General features: G+C 38.9%; 1 protein-coding gene across 1 annotated transcript in view; it reads left to right on the top strand.

Annotated features, from left to right (window-relative positions):
• Positions 1 to 18,480, top strand: part of EMCN (endomucin) — a 133,331-nt gene extending 114,851 nt beyond the window's left edge. The window contains exon 12 of the mRNA XM_041758467.1: positions 18,345 to 18,480. The gene's annotated coding sequence lies outside the window, so the exon portion shown is untranslated. The remainder of the gene's footprint in view (positions 1 to 18,344) is intronic.
• Positions 18,481 to 23,839: the final 5,359 nt, after the last annotated feature.

Below are 23,839 nucleotides of genomic sequence, written 5' to 3'. Positions count from 1 at the left end.
TTCTCCTGTGTCTCGGACTATACTAATAACCCAATCTTGCTGTAAGTTACTGAGGACATTCTAGTGGACTCCTCCTTTGTAATTATCTTTCTGAATCCCCTCTTCTCAATCCTCATTAAGATGTATTAGTTTCCTAGGGCTGCCATAACAAGATACCACAAATAGGGAGTCTTACACAATAGAAATTTCTTTCATAGTTCTGAAGGCTGGGAGCCCAAGATCAAGATGCTGGCAGGGTTGGCTTCCATTGAGTCCCTGCTCCTTGGCTTGCAATTGTCTTCTTGCCACATCCTATATATCTCTTTCTGTACATCCCAATTTTTTGTTATAAAGACATAAGTTAGATTGGACTAGGTCTGCTTAGCAGCCTCATTTAATCATAATTACCTCTTTAAAGACCCCATATCCAAATACAGTTACATTCTGAGGTACTAGGGATTAGGGCTTCAAGGTACGGATTTTGAGAGGACACAATCAGCCCGATGTATTATAGATGAACATAGCATGAGTTTAGGTTTCCAGCTGCTTAGCCTATGACCTTACACTGGAGTATCTGCTCCATGTGCTCTTTATATTTGTCTACCCGTCACTATGAAAAAGTTGCTTCTTACTTCTATGGATATCAATTTTTTTCTTTTATAAAATAAAGATTTGACTGGATAATATTTATAGTGTCCTAAAGCCTTACCAGAATCAAGACCCTAAGTCATTGTATATAAATTCCGTCAGATATCACAATGAAAGGGTAAGATGCTGAAGAAAAAAAGTATGAAATCTCAAAAGAAAGAGATACCCAAGTTTCTTCCACAAAAGTGAAAGCCCCATCTCTCTTCTTGCCCTGCCCTAGAGGGGCGGGAAACAAGAGAAAAAGGAGAGTGCATCATGCCACACTCCTGCCTTGACTTCTAAAGCTCTCAAAGAAGCCTGTTTATAGGCAATCAGATGAGGACTTCTCATTTTTCACACACGTGTTGAGCACAAGATGTTATTGTTATTTACCTGCCTATTTACATAAATATATTTAGACCTTCTTACATGTATTTATACAGTTAACAGTATTTATTTTGCAAATACTATGCTTGTTGTTTGTTTGTTTGTTTCACTTTTAACATCTCTGAAAATGGGATACATCCTCAAATCACTTTGGCCAGCTGCAGTTATGGTGGAGCTGTCATTGCCAGGGCATGTGTATATAAATAAACTGTTAAAAAAATAAATAAATCTCACAATAATGTGAATATGCTTTATGTCACTGAACTGTCCACTTTAAAATAGTTAAGATACTAAATTTTACATCATGTATACTTTCCCACACTAAAAAATACAATAAATAATTGAGAAGACTCAGATTCTATAATGAAGGCATTTATGAAATGTACTAACCAATTTATTTCACGCTCTTCATATGTGTACAAGAGTAACGTGATAAAAACCTATGTCTAAATTAGACTAAATAACATCTTCTCATAAATATAGAATAAAAATGATCAATTATTAAAAAAGCATTATGTCATAGTTAATTGGAAGTTTTTTATTCTCTAGAGGTATACGAAATACTGATGTGTCTGACAATCGATACATCTTAAATTCGATTAGATACACTATTTAATGAGGTCCTACTATATGTCAGGCACTGCAGTAAGAACTGAGAACATAGAGTGAAAATGGATCCTGCCCTTAGTACATGTAGTTATTAAAAAATATAGTAAGAAAAATAATTAAATGAAAGATGGTGCTTAAGAGGGGGAACATATATACTCTTGGGCCATATCTCAGCAGGTTCTTTTTTTTTTTAATTTTTTTTATTTATTTATGATAGGAACACAGTGAGAGAGAGAGGCAGAGACATAGGCAGAGGGAGAAGCAGGCTCCATGCACCGGGAGCCCGACGTGGGATTCGATCCCGGATCTCCAGGATCGCGCCCTGGGCCAAAGGCAGGCGCCAAACCGCTGCGCCACCCAGGGATCCCTCTCAGCAGGTTCTAATCGTATCTGGGCCATCATAGACACCGTCTTTGGAGAAATGTTATCTTAGCTAAGAGAAGATGAAAAGCAGTTAACCAAGAGTGAGGAAAGAATGGCCCCCCCCTGAAAGGAATGGCTTTCGCACAGGCCTGAACCTAAGGATAAGCATGGCTAACTGATAAAACTCAGAAAGTCCAGCATAAGTGAGGGAGAGAAAAGGGGAGGAGACAGAAAGAAAGCTAGAGGAGAGGCCAGGGTGCATGGTGGCACAAGCCCCTTGTCTTCCCAGGTTACCAAGGCTGTGTGTTGATAGTCCTAGTGGCAGGTTGAGGGAGCTGTGCACAGCCCTTACTCAAGTAGGCTGTAGGAATTTCCTCTGGGTGTTTTTTAGCAAGCCACCTGTGATGTTTCACAAGTTCCCCTCACATGCAAAGGTGCTTTGTGTTGCACGAACTCTGTCTTAATTTAGCAGTTTGAAAAGCCTGCTGCCCAATTGATGCATTAAAATTCCAACACTTAAGGAGGTCCTAGTATGTTTATACATCGGTCTATTTTGAGGCCACTGTCTTTTCAGTCAATCTACTACTCTTTAGTAGTCTAATGCCTGAACAAGATGCTTCTCTAGAAAAACCAATGTCCTTAAAATATAGTTGGAATTTTTTTTCAGCCAAGCGGATTAATCTTTGAATAATATGGGTGATCTAAGAAATTTTAAATATTATACACATTATCCTCCATGCTAACCATTTACACTTGTATATAATTCAATGTTAGTGTGATTGATGTACTTGCATAGATTTTGCCTCCACATATGAAGACAATACAACAGAAGTAAAAACAACCATAATAATGTGGATGGTTGATTTTGCCCAACAGCTTGACTGGGCCATGGAGTACCTACGTATTTGGTTAAACACTGTCATAGTCTATTTGGGCTGCTATAACAAAAGTACCATAAAGTGAATGACTTATAAACAACAGATATTTATTTCTCACAGTTCTGGAGGCTGGAAATCCAAGATCAAGGCATCGGCAGATTCAGTGTCTGTTGAAGACCTGCTTCCTATATGGCCATCTTATTGCTATAAACTCATATGGTGGAAGGACAAGGGAGCTCTTTCTCTGCAGTCTCTTTTATAAGGACACTAATCCCATCTACAAGGATTTCACCCTCATGACCTAATCACTTCCCAAAAGTCCCCACCCCCTAAATCATCATCTTAGGGTTTAGAAATTTAACATATGAATTTTGGAGGAATATAAACATTAGTTTTGAGTGTGTCTGCATGAGTGTTTCTGGATGAAATTCACATCTGAATTGATAAACAGAGCAAAGCAGATCACTCTGCCCATTATGAGTGGTGCTCATTGAAGCCTGAATAGAAAAAGAGGCTGAGTAAGGAGTGTTTTCTGCTTGACTGCCTTTGAGCTGGGACATAAATCTTCTGCCTTTAGACCCAGACACAGATTATAATCTACACTATTAACTCTCTGGGTTCTCCAGCTTGCTGACTGCAGATACTGGACTTCTCAGTCTTTATAGTTGTATAAGGCAACTCCTAATAGTAAATATGTGTACATAATATACACATATGTAGATACATATATATACACATACAGACATATATATATTGTTTGTTCTGTTTTGGAGGGAACCAAGGCTACTTCAAAAGCTACGAGAATAGATCCCTTCATAAGTTCCAGGCCTTGTATTAAGGTCTTTACATTAAGTCCAATCAGTCTCGTAAGCAGCTATAACATAGGTACTATTACTATTCTCTATTTTGAAGTTAAATAGAAAATGAAGCTTGGAAAGATCAGGTCAGCTAATGTATTCAGCTTCCTGAAAGCAACATGGTATATTTATCTATTTTACAAACACTGATGTGGTACATATACCCAACATGGTTCTGAATGTTCTGCAAACAGTGCTCACTTAATCCTCCCAGTAACCCTGTGCGGCAGACACAGGAAACTGAGTAATTTATCATGCAAGACATGAGAATGGAAATTCAAACCCTGATCATCTGGCTCCAGAATCCTGAGCCTAGTCACTTGTCTCAGCCATCGGAAGCCAGACTAGCCAGCAATTTCCATTCTGTGAATTGTCAGCGTTATCCCTTTGGTTGGATCATTTCATCAGAATTAAACCCTGAGACTAAATTTTCTAATCTGTAAAATAGCGACTACAGGTGATGGTGTGAAAATCACATGAGATGATACACGTTTCATCATTATTGTAGTAGTCATTGCAGTCATTCTCAGTCCATCACTTTGTAACAATTGTTGTTATTTCTAGTGATTTATATTGGTTATATGCTATGTTAACACTAGTTTGAAGATTAACCTTCACCTCTCTAGACGCGCTGTTAAAAGTATTGCACACTGGGATGCCTGGGTGGCTCAGTGGTTGAGCATCTGCCTTCGGCTGAGGGTGTGATCCTGGGATCCTGGGATCGAGTCCTGCATCTGGCTCCTTGCAGGGAGCCTGCTTCTCTCTCTGCCTATGTCTCTCACTGTGTGTCTCTTATGAATAAATAAATAAAAATCTAAAAAAAAAGTATTGCACACTGTCATCCTCTTAAGAGGCTCTGTGTGAATGAAGCTTTATCACCTATTGCTTATTTTGCAGCCTTGGCTCTGCCTGAGTCCTCAGCAAAAACGAAGAAGAAAGGAAGGACAAAGGATCAGGGTGAAATGCCAAAAGACAGAGAGATGGCTTGGAAATCCATTCCGAGTTGAAGATCTCTTTCAGGAGGTAGAGCCAAGGTTTACATTGCCACCACCCCACATCCAAGAACAGAGACCATTATCTTCCAGTCTGTCTTGGGGTTTGAAACTAGTGCCAAATACAATCCAAATGGGCCCAGTGCTGCTGTCTAAATTTTATCTTTGAGAATGGTACAATCCAAGTAGACTACCCAAGCAGAGCCATAAATCAAACAACAGTAAGCATTTAAACATTAATCACAAAATATCCATGTTCACCACCAATTAAGCATATCAGGGAGGTAAAAATCTTCCCGTCTCACCTATAACTGTAGAATACTTGGCTTTATGATTGACTGACTTTCTACCTGAGTTTGTTCTCAGCCCTGGGATGTTTTATCAGCTCTCCTTCCTTTTCTCCAATTCCTATGCCTCTGGGAAAACTTTGGGGTATTTTTCTAGCTAAAGTCAAATCCTCAATTGGCTGCATACACTTTTTTTTTTCTTTCTCATCAGCTCCCACTCCAAAATGCTTTAATCCAAAAAAAATGTGAGTTGCCATGGTGACTCCTATTGTAGTTGCTAGAAGCTTTTATAAGATGCAGTCATCCTCTTATTATATTTCAGTTTTTAAGATTTCTACCAACAACAACAACAAAATAAAGCTTCATTTGCTAGAATAGGAAGTGGAGTGCTTAGCAATTTGCATGCAAAATGAAAGAGAGCTGGGGAACAGGTATCACAGGGCCCTCACAAGACCCCCAGGGAAGAGAGCCTTCAAAGCTGACTGCAGAGCAAGGCATTTCCAAAGGAGCAGATGCCAGTACAGAACACAGATCCTCCTGTTTTTCCTAGCTTAAAAGATCTTCTCAATTTCCAGAGGTCTAAATAAATGACTCAGTAAGTCAGCCAAAGGAAATCTCTGATGTGTACTTGAAAGACCAGGGGTCCGCAAACTATGGCCCACAGGCCAAATATGCTCTGCCACCTGTTTTTTAAATAAACACAGGCACATAGACACGTCCATTCCTCTATGTGTGGCCTACGGTGACTCTCACACTACAGTAACAGAGTTGAGTAGCTGCTCCGGAGACCTTATCACTTGTAAGCATAAAACATTTACTATATTGCCCTTTACAACAAAGTTGGCTGATCCCTGCTCCAGGGCTGGGAAGCGGTAGAAGAGTTAAGGGAGAGGGAGAATGGCCAAGCATATTTTGGAATCCCAAGGCAGAAAATCAATGTGTATCCAAACACCTTGTTTACATTCAGACTTGGAGCCTTAGGACATGGGACAAAGCCGACTTCCCTGCTGTGTTTGCTCAGGTCCTCTGAGGAGCGTTTGCCAAGAGAGTGTTGCACCGCAAGAGATGTGCTGGAGAACAAGACAACCCTGTGCGGGCAGAGCTGGGTACGCGGGAGGAAGCAGGGGAAGGCTTCGGGGTGGCCTGCAGGTGCGACTCCAGCAGAAGGAGAGGGAAAGGAAGGAGGGCGGGGAGGCAGAGTCTCAGGCTGCACCCAGCCAGGCCTGCAGAGCCTGCGGCCAAAGTCGGCGGGAGGAGTCCCGGCCTGGCCCGGGGGCAGTGGGCTTTCCCTCAGCACCAGAGGCAGGGAGGGCTTCAGGAGGCAGCAGGGAGACCTCGGGCACTGAGGCTTCCCACGGCCGATCCCAGCGGAGCTTGGCGTGGCCCTCACCCCACTCCATCCACGCCCGCAAAGTTGACTTACAGCCCACCTGCTCGGGACTGTTGAGATGCTGAGGTGCGTGCACAGAGCCACGCTGAGCAAAATTCACTGAGAAGCGAAAAGTGGGGTGAGGGTAACTTTGGAATCGCTGACCGGGGAACAGTGACCTCAGGCTTTTCCCTGCGATTGTTGCTTAAGCTCTCAGAACCCACATAAACCTGGAAAAACTCCCCTCCTGACTTTGTTCCGAGCCCTCTGACTAGACGGCCCGCAGCAGAAAGCGTCCAGGGTGGGTTGGTTCCCAAGTTCCTGCAGAGGAGGAGCTGGCACGGATGCAGAGCAGATACTCCACACATACTCCACATATCCACAGATACTCCACACCACAGGTGGGAAAGACTGGCTGCCTGCCCTGAGTCTCCAGCTCTTATTCCCGCCTTACAATGCAAACAGGCAGGATGAAAGAAGAGAGCTCAGAAAGGTGAATTCACACATTATTTCACACAGTGCAGAGGTTTGCATCCTTTCTTTCTCTGTCCAACCTCCTTGTGTTAAAATCTGACTGAGGAGTCACTATGACCACTAACTGATAAATAAATAATAAGGCCCAAGATCACTCCAAGAGTACCGAAACATTGTTAAATAAACACGTAAATGAATTGGGGTTGGTACCTCTCCTCTCGTGTGTTTTCTCTCTGCTCAAGCAACTTGGAAGGATGACCTGGAATCTCGAAAACCTGTTTGGCTATTGCCTTAAAAAGCGGAATTCTTCTAGAATGGCACTTTAGTTTCAGAATTAAACGACATCTTTCTTCCATGAAGGAAAATCAACAGGTCAGCCTTCTTCTTCCATTGTTTTGTTTGTTGTTGTTGTTGTTGTTTTTAAGATTTTATTTATTTATTTGAGAGAGAGAGAGTGAGTATGAATAGAAGAAGGAGAAGCAGACTCCATGCTGAGCAGGGAGCCAGAAGTGGGGATCTATTTCAGGACCCTGGGATTGGGATTATGACCTGAGCAGAAGGCAGATGCATAACCAACTGAGCCACCCAGGTGCCCCCCATTGTTTTCTTACTGATACTTTAAAGATAAAACCAACAGATCCAGAAATTTGTTCATATGGAACTGATGTCACCGTTCACGTGCCCTTATTCCTCACTGCCATTTTTTTTTTTTAAGATTTTATTTATCTATTCATGAGAGACACACAGAGAGAAACAGAGACATAGGCTGAAGGAGAAGCAGGCTCCTTGCAGGGGGCCTGATGCAGAAATTGATCCTCGAACCCTGGGATCATGACCTGAGAAGAAGGCAGACGCTCAACTGCTGAACCACCTAGGCGTCCCTCCTCACTGCCATTTAACAAAGCTCTGCCACTCTTGTGCAATTCTAATTAGTATTAGAAAGGACGTAGAAAAAGGACAAATAACTTTCTGCTGCTCCCCAAAAGTTAAAAGCCGGTAGCTTTCAGGGTCTCCCATTATGATTTTCTCTCCTTAGTAATGACTTTCTTAATGACAGCTTGCTGGTAGAAATTCTCACTAGTATTACAGAAAGACAGACACCTGAATGTCCAAACTTTCATTTATCAACCATTATACAAAAAAGCAGCAAGAACTATATTAATAAACATCATCTTTGCACATATATTTTTAAGGTCAATCATTCATAACTTATGTAAGACCCAGAACTTACTGATGATAGTAATTTTGTAAAAATGCATTCTGAAGTTGAGCCTCCCACGATCTCACCACCCACGGCACCCATTCCAGGAAGAGCAAGGGTGTGGAATTCAAATTTACTGAAGATTAATCAAACATGAATAATTTTAAAGGATCATAATTAAAATTAATAAATGATTACAGCTGTCAATATATAAAGAACTCTATCCTTAAGACATTTGTTCTTTCTTCAGTCTTTATTATAGATCTGTGCACACACACACATATATATGTATATATAGAGAGAAATTTATAGATGTTGATATCAATAATAAAGTTATTGATTAAAGAAAAATCAATAGACATTTCCTCTGTGCTGAAACCTGCTTCATTTAAGGTCAGTGGTTTCCAAACATTTTAGTGCCACATGCCTTTTAATTATTTTTCTTCTATGTATCCCATGATTTGAAAATAGTCCATCAAATGACTAGACTTAATTAAAATAGAAATTCATGTTTTCCATTTCTATTCATCAAGGAACATGTAAGTGTTCAGCAGAGCTTCCACATACTTTACACTAGTCACCTCATCACCATCAGTTGATATAATTTTAGCTTGAAGACAAGAGACATGGTTTCAGCCAGCAGCTAGAGCAGCTTTATTGTCAGTAGATATAAAGTTTCCATAGGGTTGTTTTAAAAAATAATGAACATTACCTGCAGGTCTCTGTTGCTAACTTCACAAATACTCGAAGACCTAGGACACTGTTGAGAAATGTTGCTCCAAGACAACAGAGTTCTTTCTCTACCTTTTCCCCATCCCAGTATTTGGGGGATACAACCCACTCTTATAAGTAACTATTGATCACAGTGGCAGAGTCTATCCATGCTGCCCCCGAGACAAGAATGTGCTAGAATCTTTAGGAGAAAATGGGGCCTGTTGAGAGGAGAGAGTGTGTTGACAGTGTCACGGGTGACTCTGATTCAACCTTCATTTCATCTCCTTAGTTGAAAATGACTGCTGGAAGTTATATAATTCCTGAAAAGAAAGGGAGTTTATTCAGTTATGAAACTTAAACCCTTTTCTATGAACCTGAGATGTGGCTGGATTACTAGGGAAATTCTCGTGATCTGAAAACTTTTCATTACTTTCCCCAAACTTGGAACAGGCACGTCATATCATCAGTCACTCCCAGAGTCCAATCACTCTGAGAATACTGTGCTGCTCTAGAACTCCTAAACACTGAGTCTGGTGGGTAGAGCATTGATGACATTATGAGCACTTAAATATTACCCAACCCTCTTTAAAAAATACAGGAAGGGGGGCTTTCGGGGACCGTGGCCAAGTTTCACCACAGATTCCTCCGTATGCTCCTTTCATTCCAGCTCCTGGGTGGCCTTTTGCTTTGGAGGAAGATACTTTGAATTTCAGATGCTAAGATAAAACAGCATGAGGATACACACTGTATGTAGGAGGCAAAGCTTATTGTCCCTTTCCCTGTGATTATGAAAATGCCTCCCACACTCCCAAACTGAACATTCCAAATGAAACAATAAACCTAAAATCCACCAATCTATTTTGGAAATGGTAGTCTTAGATGTGCACGCAGTCAATTTTTGCTGAACTTTGATAATCTGCCAGTATCTTCATCATATTTTCCAGGGAGCTTGTTATTAGCTGTACTCAAAGCACACGGACACCTTGGATACATTAGAGTAATCCCCATAGCTTTATCTTTCAAAAGATTTTTGAGCCAGAGCTTTGGCTAATTTTATTTTCCAGTGGAAGTCCACCCCTGCCAAGGATTCAAAATTGGAAGCATTCCCAAAACCAAGCTTATTTATTTTCAATACGTTATCTTCCTCCTTAAAGTATTGCCCAACATAAGAGTTGTGCAGTATTTAAGCTTGTAGCTTATGAAGTTAGCTTCAGGTAATCGATAATTTGTATTTATGGAGATAAGAAAGATAGAGCTTAGAAGAAGCTAAAGACATAAAGAGAAGGTAACGTAAACAACTGATTTCCAAACTGAACAGGTAGGTAAGTTATATCTAACTAACAAAACAGCTAGAGCCTATATCCACCAGACTTGATTTTTTAAAATCGGAATTCCCTGCATAGACAACATAATAATGCATAAATGTGCTAGAATAATAGACTCACTCAACAAAATACACAGAGTATTGAAGCTTCATTACTCATTTCACACATAAAGGAACTAAGGCACTGAATGGTTAAATGTATATTTCAGGTCACACCAGACCCCAGGCCTTTAGGGTTTAATTTCTTGCCATCACAATACCTAATTCCATTTGATGATCCAAAAATGCATTTGATTCTTTATCGAAAAAGACAGGAGTGGAATGAGAAGCAGTGATTCTGACTGTGGAGGCCACCGAAGAACATAGCAAGTAATGATGCAGGAGAGACCAAGTGTTTATCGTAGGCGCTGTGGTCATGATCCTGCGGTGCCATGTTAAACTCCTTAGTTGGAAAACTTCTTGAACTAAAGCTCATGAGAATAAAATATTGATTATTTTTTCTCAATAGAAAACTGACTGCATGTGTTACATATGAAATAAAAATTAGCTAGTCTGCATCTGCTTGCTTGCTATTCCTCCACTTTGGAAATACAAAATTGAGAAGAGCTTTCTTCAAAATTAGACATTTTCAATGCAATGTAAAGTTTTCTACATGGTTACATTTTAGAGATACAGTAAAATCCTAATAAGTTTATCTCATTTATTGACATGTGACATAAATAAACTTAATTCCAATGTCAGTACAATGTATCTGAACTTCTGATGATCCTCTAATGATGATGCCTCATTAAAATATAGGAAGAATAGGGGCACCTGGGTGGCTCAGTCATTTAAACCACAGACTTGGTTTCTGCTCAGGTCATGATCTCAGGGTTGTAGGATTGTAGGGTTGAGCGTGACGTTGCCCCACATTGCTCCACATCAGGCCCCACGTTGGCTCTATGCTGTGTGAGGAGTCTGTTTGAAATTCTTTCCCCCTCCTTCTCTCTACCCCTTTGCTCCTTCCCCTGTGTTCTCTTTCTTTCTAAAATAAATCAATAAGTAAAATCTCAGGACGCCTGGGTGGATCAGTGGTTGAGAGTCTGCCTTCAGCTCAGGGCATGATCCCAAGGTCCCGAGATGGAGTCCTGCACTGGGGTCCCTGTGGGGAGCCTGCTTCTCCCTCTGCCTATGTCTCTGCCTCTTTCTGTATCTCTCATGAATAAATAAATAAAATCTTTTTTTAATAAATAAATAAAATCTTTAAAAATATATATGAAGAAAAAAAATATATATATATATGAAGAATAAACTTCTGGCACTTACTACATTGTGTGGAAATTGAATTATATTAGAATATATCCCCTATGAGTTCCCTGAGAACCCTAACAATATCTTATTCACAGAATCTAACATTGAAACTCAACAACATCAGATTCCTGTTAATACTTAGTACAACGATTTTTATTCAATTGAACTGAATATAATTTTTTTCTAAATGCAAAGGATTGAATATAGATTAGATGTTTGCATTTCAGAACAGAAATTATCAGAAAAGTGGGGCACCTGGGTGGCTTAGTCAGTTAAACATCTGCCTTGGGCCCAGGTCATGATCCCAGGGTTATAGGGTCGAGCCCCACATCAGGCTCCCTGCTCTGTGAGGAGCCTGCTTCTCCTCCCTCTGCCTGACATTCCCCTTGCTTGTGCTCTCTTTCTCTGTCAAATAAATAAATAAAATCTAAAAAAAATAAATAAATAAAAGAAATTATCAGAAAAGTAAATCAAAAGGGGATCCATCGCTATTTCCTGAGTGCAGTGATGGCTCATGTGGAAGAGTTAACTGCCCACCCCCCCACATTACCAGAGTATAGAGATGACATTGAAAGTGGCTTCACAATCACAGATTACATATCCCAGCCTTCACTGCAGGTGGATGGGAACATATGACTAATCCTCATTGGATTATGACATCAGTGAGAAATCACTTCCCTCACGTTAAGCTAGACTACAAAATATCACTGTGCCTACCAATTCTTTTTGTGAAACTCCACACACAAACATCATTTTCTCCTGGATACACTGAACTGGTAGGGTTAACAACCTGTCACTCAGAGTTGCAATACTGCTTTTGAAGTACTGTATTTATGCAACAGGATTTGCACTTTTGGCTGAATCCATTATCAAAGTGACTCTGTTGACTTTTTTGCTGGTGGCAGATCTTGGAAATGTTTACCCAAATCTTTATGAAAACATCATTATTTTTCTCTCCAGTCAAATAAAGGTAGCTATCCTTTGACTTTCCTCCCTTCCTCCCCCTTCATTCTCCTTCTGTTATCTCCTTCTCCTTAGATTCTTTAAATACCTAAAGTTTTTTTCTAACCAAAAAGCTTAATCTTTCACTGAATTTTTACAATAATTAAATTAGCACTTTTAAAATTTTTTATCGTAAATTTATTTTTTATTGGTGTTCAATTTGCCAACATATAAAACAACACCCAGTGATCATACCATCAAGTGTCCACTAAGCGCCCGACACCCAGTCACCCCCACCCCCCACTCAGCTCCCCTCCCACAACCCCTAGCTCGTTTCCCAGAGGTAGGAGTCTTTCATGTTCTGTCTCCCTTTCTGACATTTCCCAGTCATTTTTTCTCCTTTCCCCTTTATTCCCTTTTACTATTTTTTATATTCCCCAAATGAATGAGACCATATAATGTTTGTCCTTCTCCGATTGACTTATTTCACTCAGCATAATACCCTCCAGTTCCATCCACATCGAAGCAAATGCTGGGTATTTGTTGTTTCTAATGGCTGAGGAATATTCCATTCTATACATAGACCACATCTTCTTTATCCATTCATCTTTCGATGGACACCGAGGCTCCTTCCACAGTTTGGCTATTGTGGACATTGCTGCTATAAACATTGGGGTGCAGGTGTCCCGGTGTTTCATTGCATCTGTATCTTTGGGGTAAATCCCCAACAGTGCAATTGCTGGGTCGTAGGGCAGGTCTATTTTTAACTCTTTGAGGAACCTCCACACAGTTTTCCAGAGTGGCTGCACCAGTTCACATTCCCACCAACAGTGCAGGAGGGTCCCCTTTCTCCGCATCCTCTCCAACATTTGTGGTTTCCTGATTTGTTAATTTTCCCCATTCTCACTGGTGTGAGGTGGTATCTCATTGTGGTTTTGATTTGTATTTCCCTGATGACCAGAGATGCGGAGCATCTTCTCATGTGCTTGTTGGCCATGTCCATGTCTTCCTCTGTGAGATTTCTTTTTTTTTAATAATAAATTTATTTTTTTATTGGTGTTCAATTTGCCAACATACAGAATAACACCCAGTGCTCATCCCGTCAAGTGCCCCCCTCAGCGTCTGTCACCCATTCACCCCCACCCCCCGCCCTCCTCCCCTTCCACCACCCCTAGTTCATTTCCCAGAGTTAGGAGTCTTCATGTTCTGTCTCCCTTTCTGATTAAAATTAGCACTTTTTCTATGCCTGATAAATTGCTGACAAATTGAAGGAGTAGGTATTAGCTTGGATGTTATTTATGATTATGTCGCATTTGCCACCGCATGTGAAACATAGGGACTTCAGACCTGTCAGTGACATCAACCATTAGAAAATATTACTGTGGTGCTGATCCTTTAATGAGACAGTAAATAGGCTGCCTTTGGAAACTAGAGTAACTCTTTGATGTTATAAAGATGTACAAATCAAATTTCCTTTGTACGTATTCAGCACAAGTTCAGATTTATGCCTTTAATAAAGCACAGCAGTGATCTGGTTGCATATCTGAGAACCGCCAATGTGCAGTAGAATTTTCCCTGTGGGTGCCATTTGCCTGCAAGCCATAAGAATAGAAGGCTACATGGTCCCAACGGAGTGAAAACATTTTCCAAACTCCTGCTGGGTAAGTCAACACTGAAATGGACTTCTAATGAGGAACAGGGCACTTAAAAACTCTGGGATCACTTACAGACCATTTCTATCTGCAAACATTTGTTGTTGGCTAAGTGCTATCCTACTTCAAGAAATGTTAATATCTGGGACCCCTGGGTGTCTCAGTGGTTGAGCGTCTGCCTTCAAGCTCAGGTCGTGATCCCCTGGGTTCTGGGATCGAGTCTCACATCAGGCTCCCCTCAGGAAGCCTGCTTCTCCCTCTGCCTATATCTCTGCCTCTCTCTCTCTCTCTCTGTGTCTCTCATGAATAAATAAAATCTTTTTTAAAAAAGGAATGTTAATATCTTTACTCTTTGAATGAAATTGAATGAAATTTGGCTCCTTTCAGAATTCTGGAATTCTATCTGGCAAAAAGTTCCCACCTAGCCCTGCTAATCAACGAACTGTGCCTAGAACCTACATCTGAAGTACTACTAGTGGGTTCTAAGACCCCTAACTTCTCAAGGTAGATTGTAGGCTCCTTTGTGATTTCGGTAAGAGTGTTTTTCTAGCTCTTTCTCTCATACTGTCGTGCTTCCCCACCATCACTCACTTGAACATATGTATGCATGCACACACCGTCTACTCCCCAATCATATGAGCTGTTGATACTTACTGCAAGTATTCTTTTCTAAATTTAAATTCAATAAATTAACATATAATGTACTGTTGATTTCAGAGGTAGAGGCCAGTGACTCATCAGACTTATATAATACCCAGTGCTCACTACATCACATGCCCTCCTTAATACTCATCACCCAATTACCCCATCCCCCCCATTCCCTCCCTTCCAGTGACCCTTAGTTTGTTTCCTATGATTAAGAGTCTGTTTTGTTTCCCTCTCTGATTTCATCGTGTCTTATTTTTTCCTCTCTTCACCTCTGATCTTCTTTTGTTTCTTCAGTTCCACATATGAATGAGATCGTATGATAATTGTCTTTCCCTGATTGACTTATTTCCCTTAGCTTAATACCCTCTAGTTCCATGCACATTGTTGCAAAAGGCAAGGTTTCATTCTTTTCAATGGCTGAATAGTATTCCATTATATATATCTACCACCTCTTCTTTATCCATTCATCTGTTGATGGGCATCTGGACTCTTTTCATAGTTTGGCATATATGCTTATACACACCTATTTTAATTCTCAGCTTGAATATCATTTCTTCTAGAAAGCCTTCTCTCATAGGTTAAACTCCCTGAGAAGAATGATGCAGAGATTATCCCACCAAGGGATTTTGAGGGTACTCTTAAGATCCATATCTGTGTGAATAAAAAGAAGAAAACATTTGGACAGAAATATAGCTATGAAATCTCAAGAGAAACCTGAACTGACTGCAGGGGAAATTTTGAAGCTGACCCATAAGTATTGTCCCAAACTGGGGAACAGAGTGCCCAAAGAAGGAAGCATAACCATGAGTGAGGCACACTCATCAGTCAAGGCAGCATATGAACGAGGCCTGGAGCTGCAGGCCTTCTGGCAGGAGGACTCTCAGCAACTGAGGGGATCAGTGATTCCCTCTGGAACGATGATCAGGCAATACATCCAGCATTTACCACAGCCTACCTCTTGGCCCACTCTGATCCACATCTTTGTAAAACCTGAGAATACTTTCTATCAAAATTCACAAGATGCAACAAAACCACTGGGTAGAGAGAAATGTATAGCTTTAAATAAAGGAACCAGGAATCCCTCACAAGAAATGAAAATAAAGTGATTTCAAAGAAAGAGAAGATATTAACAAAATGGAAAACAAACACACAATAGAGAGGGTCACAATGTCAAAAGTAACTGAAAAGACTATTAAAATTAATAGGCTGATAAAGAGAGAAATGTAGCCAGTCATGAAAAAGCATGACATCATTATAGATTCTACAGACAAAAATTTTTAATATGTATGAAATGATTTTAATATGTATTAAATAATTTTTAATATGTATGAAATAATTTTTAAGACATTTTAATGTTAAATGAATCAGGGCAGTAATGTAAAACTTTCTACCACGAAAACTCCAGGTCCAGATTATTCCACTGCTGAGCTCTACTAAACATTTAAGGAAAGATAATTCTAATTGTACACAAGTTCCTCCAAAGAGTTGAAAAAGTGTTTCTAATTCTCCACTGATTCAATTGATTATAAAAATTATAATTTTGGGGGTTGCAAATCCCCACAATGTCAGTAAAAGGGAAGGAAGTTAGAGGTCAATCTTACTCATAAACACAGATGGAAAATGTTCTAAAGTTTTAGCAACTCAGAAACAGCAATATATGAAAAGAATACTGTATCATGACAAACTTGGGCTTATATGGAAATTATTAATTTGTTTTTTTTTTTTTAATTTTTATTTATTTATGATAGGAACACAGTGAGAGAGAGAGGCAGAGACACAGGCAGAGGGAGAAGCAGGCTCCATGCACCGGGAGCCTGATGTGGGATTCGATCCCGGATCTCCAGGATCGCGCCCTGGGCCAAAGGCAGGCGCCAAACCGCTGCGCCACCCAGGGATCCCTATTAATTTGTTTTAACATTTAAAAATCAATCAATTTAAGTTTAAGTTAAATTACCAGAAGACATATAACACATAACTTCTAAGCTAATTAAAGCAAATAAGAAAAATTATTAAATCTTTTTAAAAAAGATTTTATTTATTTATTCACAAGAATCACAGATATAGGCAGAGGGGGAAGCAGCTCCCTGTGGGGAGCCTGATGCTGGACTTGATCCTAGGACCCTGGGATCACAACCTGAGCCAAAGGCAGAAGCTCAACCTCTAAGCCACCCAGGTGCCCTCAGAATTTTTAAGATCTTAATAAATCCAAGAGGACAGAAGAAGATGGACAGAGAGGAAAGCACTGGAGAAAAAGAACACAAAATAACATCATAGAAATAATTTCAAATATAACAGCAATCATTACACATACATATGCACTAACTTGCCAGGTAAAACTGTCAGAGTAGAAAAAAATCAAGATTTTGGAGTCTCAGCACATTATTTAAATACATGGAAGTAACCATAGTAAGAACTGAAAAATAAAAGTTGTTGCCTCTGAGGAGCTACATTAGGACAAAGAAGCAGTGGAGCTAGGAATTTTCTTCCAATTTAAGATCTTTAAATATTACAAATATCTACCTACATGTCATTACTAATATTCATCAATACCTGGGTCTCAACTACTTCCAAATATTTCAACTATTTTCTCATTTTAAAAGCTGGCTGGCCTAGGGCACCTGGGTGGCTCAGTGGTTGAGCGTCTGCCTTCAGCTCAGGACATGATCCCAGGGTCCTGGGATCAAGTCCTGCATCCAGCTCCCTGCCAGGAGCCTGCATCTCCCTCTGCCTATGTCTCTACCCCTCTCTTTGTCTCTCATGAATAAATAAATAATATCTTTAAAAAAAAAGTTGGTCCAAAAGTTTTTTTGCCTATCTGATTTTTAATGAGTTTGATTTGGGTTCTTCTGTATTGCCTTATGACTATGGAAACAAATTCTGTGCCAAAGAGTTTTAGAAAAAGTAAAGCTAGATTCAAGCTCCCAGAAGTTTTTGAAATGAGATTGCCTATGACGATCGTCCTCTAAAAAATAAGCTTTCTTTATTTGCTGACCGAGATCTTAGCATGTCAAAGACCCAAATAAATCTGACAATTTCAGAGATTCAAGCAAAAATAAGTCAAATGTCTCGTTTTAAGCCCAGTAGTAATCACTGAGCTTCATATTTGTGTGAAGAACTATAAATCAATTGGTGTAGCTAAGTGAATGTAAGAAACTTTCCAAGAAATAAGATCTTAAATGAGAGTCTGAGCAGAGCAGGGATTCTATATCAAATATATAAGCTTACAGTAATTTTTCCTGAATTGTGTGGAATTGGTGTATATGTATCAGAGGGAATAAGTGATTTGAGGAAGAAAATTTTATATTCTCTTTATTAAAAAAATTTCAGTGTTTCTATCAATAGAAAGGACATTATAGATGAAATAAGATAAATTATCTCAAGCAATAAAATATAGCAAACACTTTTATAATGTTTGCCAAATGCCATATCCTCTGATGTAAGTGATTTTTAGACATTAATTCATTAAATCTTCACAATCTATGAAAGAGTTGCTAAAAGTATATTCACTTCAGAAATGAGGAACTGATAGGAGAGGTTAATAGCTTTTCCAAATTCACCCAGGTAAGAGGTGGAGCCAGGTTTGAATACAGGCATATGGCTGCATTTCGATATTCATGATTTTGTATCATGATTATTATAGTACATATTCTGTACTTGGCTTTCATCAATTAACGTACTATAACTATTCTTTCCATGTTTCTGTATAATCATTCTAATTCCGTTTATATCTCCATATTATTCTATCTTGCAGATGGAGTGCGATTTACTTTACTGCTCCATTATTAAACATTAGGCTGCTTCAAAAATGAACTATTGGGACTTCATCAAGATAAGAAGCTTTTGCACAGCAAAGGATACAGTCAACAAAACTAAAAGACAACCTACAGAATGGGAGAAGATATTTGCAAACGACATATCAGATAAAGGGCTAGTTTCCAAAATCTATAAAGAACTTATTAAACTCAACACCAAAGAAACAAACAATCCAATCATGAAATGGGCAAAAGACATGAACAGAAATCTCACAGAGGAAGACATGGACATGGCCAACATGCACATGAGAAAATGCTCTGCATCACTTGCCATCAGGGAAATACAAATCAAAACCACAATGAGATACCACCTCACACCAGTGAGAATGGGGAAAATTAACAAGGCAGGAAACAACAAATGTTGGAGAGGATGCGGAGAAAAGGGAACCCTCTTACACTGTTGGTGGGAATGTGAACTGGTGCAGCCACTCTGGAAAACTGTGTGGAGGCTCCTCAAAGAGTTAAAAATAGACCTGCCCTACGACCCAGCAATTGCACTGTTGGGGATTTACCCCAAAGATTCAGATGCAATGAAACGTCGGGACACCTGCACCCCGATGTTTCTATCAGCAATGGCCACAATAGCCAAACTGTGGAAGGAGCCTCGGTGTCCATCGAAAGATGATGGATAAAGAAGATGTGGTCTATGTATACAATGGAATATTACTCAGCCATTAGAAATGACAAATACCCGCCTTTTGCTTCAACGTGGATGGAACTGGAGGGTATTACGCTGAGTGAAATAAGTCAATCGGAGAAGGACAAACAGTGTATGTTCTCATTCATTTGGGGAATATAAATAATAGTGAAAGGGAATATAAGGGAAGGGAGAAGAAATGTGTGGGAAATATCAGGAAGGGAGACAGAACATAAAGACTCCTAACTCGGGGAAACGAACTAGGGGTGGTGGAAGGGGGGAGGGGGCGGGTGTTGGAGGGGAAGGGGTGACGGGCACTGAGGTGGACACTTGACGGGATGAGCACTGGGTGTTTTTCTGTATGTTGGTAAATTGAACACCAATAAAAATTAATTTTAAAAAAATAAAAATAAAAAAAACATTAGGCTGCTTCAATATTTTCTTTTTGTATGAATATATAACCTTATCCTCAGCATCTTTATGAACACAGCTTTTACCATGTTTCTAAATATTTCCCTAAGAAACTTATCCAGAAGTGGAATTACTGAGTAACCTAAAATTATTTTTATAATTCACTTTTTTTTCTTGGGCACCTGGGTGGCTCAGTCGGTTGAGCATCTGTCTTCTGCTCGGGTCATGATCCTAGGGTCCTGGAATCAAGTTCCACATCAGGCTCCCTGCTCCATGAGGTGCCTGCTTTTCCCTCTCTAGCTTGCTCGCTCTCTCTCTCTTTCTCTCTCTCTCCTCTCATGAATAAAAAAATAAAATCTTTAAAACAAATAATTCATGTTTTTTACTTTAAAACATCTAAAATGCTTCTATTTTTCCCAAGCATTGTGTGTTACTAGGTTGTTAGTCCTTAAAAGTAGTCATATACTAAATCCTCCCTTGCAATAGCTTACCGTCAATTACCTGCCAGTCCTGCCTGGTGATAACAGATTAGAAGTTCTAATTTGTAACCTTTTAAAAAATCACTAATCTTTCTTTTTTAAGCTGGCAGTAATGTTATCAAGTTTCTTTATTTGGCACACAGAATTTTATACAGAAGAATACAATTTCTGCCAGCGTAACAGAGTCCTTTTGTTTTGCCAAAGGAAGATTGAAACTGATGATTTTCGTGGTTGAAGTAGATTCTATGGAGAGGTTTCCTTGCCACAGCAAGATCAAGCAAAGCTGCCATGAAACCATACCCGTTATAATTGTACTTGCTCTCCCCTAAAAGCTGATAAGTAAAGCTCCAGAGAGCTATGCATTTCAACTTCCTTTTTTTTTTTTTTTTTTATGTACCTAATTACTGAATCAATGCAAACTCACAAACTTTTTGTTCTGGGTCCAGTATTTTGTAAAATTATACAGAAGACAATTTTGAACTGAAAAGGAACTCAAAAACATTCACCTGTCCAACTCCTTATTTTACAGATGAAGAACATGAGGCCCAGAAACTTGGACATGACTTTCTCAAACATACACAGAGAAATAATGGCAAAGTCAGACTGGAACTAAATGTCCTCACTCTTATTCCCTCTGTCTCTACTTTTGAGATTGGAAAATTGGTACCAACGAAGTCCAGGAAGACCTAATTCTAGAAAAAGGAAAGACCTTCAGTCATAGGAATCAGGCTCAACCTTATATAGAGAATATATGATATTAAACAGAATTTTCAGGGGCTCCTCAGGGGCTCAGTTGGTTAAGCACCTGCCTTCGGTTCCCATCATGGTCTTGGGTCCTGAGATGGAGCCCCCCATAGGGTTTGCTGCTCAGCAGATAATCTGCTTCTCCCTCTGCCTCTGCCCTTCCCCCTCACTTGTGCTCTCTTGCTCGCTCTCTCAAATGAATAAATCTTTAAAAAACAGATAAAATAAAATAAAATTTTCAGTAAAGGAGAAAAGGTAGCAAACTTGTTGATATTATTTTTGTCATCACATGGCCAATGTCATATGGCCATATTAATTAATTTAGGCCACAGAAGTTATGATCTCGATGACCCAGTGTACAGTGAGTGTTAGTTGGTCTTTCTCAAATACAGCCTATGATGAAACTATTTTTAAGTAACTATTATATTTTCAAAGGAACAATTCACTAATATAGGCATGGGAGGCATCTCAATCTTCATTTGAGTTAGACCATATTATTACAGGTGAAGAGCCGTCTGAAAGTTTAAAGAGCCTGCACCATCGCTGTAATAGAGTGCTACTGAGAGTAGTCTTTAAACCCATAATGCTAGGGATGCCTGGGTGGCTCAACAGTTAAGTGCCTGCCTTTGGCACAGGGTGTAATCCTGGAGACCCAGGATCAAGTCCCACATTGGGCTCCCTGCATGGAGCCTGATTCTCTCTCTCTCTCTCTGATGAATAAATAAAATCTTTTTTTTAATTAATAAATAAACCAATAACATCAGCTTCACCTGGGAGCTTGTTAAAAACACAAAATCAGCCCCACTTAGGCCTATCTGCAAACAGAGCCCAAGAATCTGTGTTTTAACAAGCTCTCCAGGTGATTCCTATGCATGTTAAAGTTTAAGAAGCATTGTTCTAATAGCAACATTCTCAACCTTTTTGCACATTGAAATTGTATGGGGAACTTTTAAAAAGACTTATGCCTGAGTCCCATTCCAGATTCATATTTAAATGGTCTGAGGTATGGCCTGGACATTATCATGGTTGAGAAAAAATACTCCCAATAATTCATTTGAAGCTTTTGTGTTGGTTCCTTTTTATAAAATTATTGAATATAGCCTTCAGAACTTCTTTTTATTTATTTTAAATTTCAATATTTTAACATTTATTTTTGTCTGCATTTGTGCCCTCTATAGCATTAATATAGCAACACATGTGTAAAATTTATAAGTATAAATACAGAGGATGCTTTTCTTTAACAGAGTTCATAATATTGAATGATGGTTTTTAAACTTGAGTGTGCATGAAAATCACCTGGGAAGCTTATTAAACTACAGATTCCTGGGATTACCTGCTAGAGACAGGTTCAACTGGCCTGAGTTTGTGCTCAGGCATCTACACTGCAAACATTCCTCAGATGATTCTTTATGCAAATGCTCCACAGACCACTGTTTAAGAAGCACTCGTTAGAACCAGGTCCAGTTTTAGTTACAGCAATAACAGAGCTGTCTGGGAAGGCAGAACATGAATTCAGGACCTCCAAGGGTGGTAGTACCTTGGGGGATAATCATGTTCAAAGGCTCAAACTTGAGGTATGAAGAACTGCAGCACACTCCAATGGATTAGTTTCCTGAGGCTATCCCTTGTTACAAAGACAGCAATGTAATCAGGAATATCAGTTGCTAGATTTATAATGAGAAATATAACTTTTAGTGAGACTATAGTGGATCTTATTGGTTGCCAATACGTTATGGTCCTGCAGAAAACCAATAGAATGCAAAATTGTAATAATAAATTTGCTTCTTTAGCCTAGAATCAGAGTAAGAAGAAATAATTATAAAGTTTTCATAGTTGCTGCTCTCAAAATATAATACATGGCATACTGCCAACAGGAGAGGAATAATTAGACCAAATATAAATATAAGTGATATAAACACACCAATTTAAAAGATTGTCAAATTGTACTGAACAAAACCAACTGTAGTTTTCCGACAAGAAATTCATTTACAAATACATTTAAAGTAAAAAGATATAATAAGATGCACATTGTTAACCATAATCAAGAGAAAGCTGGAATGGCTATATTAATAATAAGCTGATTATATATTTTGGATATTAACCCCTTATCTAATATGTGATTTGCAAATATTTTCTCCTGTTTTATAAGCTGCTTTTTCTTTGGTCATTTAGTTTAGTTTTTTTTTTTTTTTTCTGCTGTGCAAGGCTTTGTAGTTTGATGTAGTCCCATATGTTGTTGTCTTTTTAAGATTAATGATACTGATAAAAGCTTAGCCAGTCTTATCAAAAGACAGAGAGAGAGAGAGAGAGAGAGAGAGAGGTATGACAGAAATTTAAATATCTAGAATTGAAGAGAAGACATAACTACAGAAGCTAGAGAAATTACAAAGATAACAATATATTTTTATTTACTTATTGGTATTTATTGGTATACCAACAAATTGGACAACTTAAGGGAAATAAACAAAACCTTGAAAATTACCAACCGCTAAGTCTTTCTCAAGAAGAAATAGACAACTTGAATACCTCCATGGCTATCAAAGAAAATAATTTTGTACTTACAAATCTTCCCACACAGAAAAGTCAGGGCTTAGATGGCTTCACTGTTGAATACTACCAACATTAAAGGAAGAAAAAGAATCCCAACTCTACACAAAATGCTCCAGAAAACAGAGAAGAAAACACTTCACAAAACATTTCATGAGGCCATCATTGTCCTTTAACCAAAATGGACAAGGATATGGTGAGAAATAAAACTATTAATTGGTCTCTCATGAATACAAATACATAAATCCTTAAGATTTTAGTAAATCAAGTTCATGCATAATATATCCTGACAAAGAATAATTTATTTCAGGAATACAAGGTTGTTCTAATATACCTATTCAAAATCAAATATTTATCATATAATCAGACTTAAAAAAGAAAGACTCAAATGAGTATCTCAATAGATGCAGAAAATTCAATATCCATTGATAATAAAAATACTTCAAACAAACTAGGAATAGAAGAAATTCTCCTAACTTGATAAAAAAGCATCTATAGCCGATACCACACCTAATGGTAAAAAATTGAATGCTTCTCTCTCTAAGACTGAGAATGAGGCAAGGATGTTTACACCACCACTTCTACTAAACATTATATTAGATGTCCTAACAAAAGC

The sequence above is a fragment of the Vulpes lagopus genome, chromosome 6, assembly GCF_018345385.1.
Source record: "Vulpes lagopus strain Blue_001 chromosome 6, ASM1834538v1, whole genome shotgun sequence".
Classification (NCBI taxonomy): domain Eukaryota; kingdom Metazoa; phylum Chordata; class Mammalia; order Carnivora; family Canidae; genus Vulpes; species Vulpes lagopus.
Note: the sequence above shows the minus strand (reverse complement) of the source record. Positions and strands in the feature narration are given on the sequence as shown.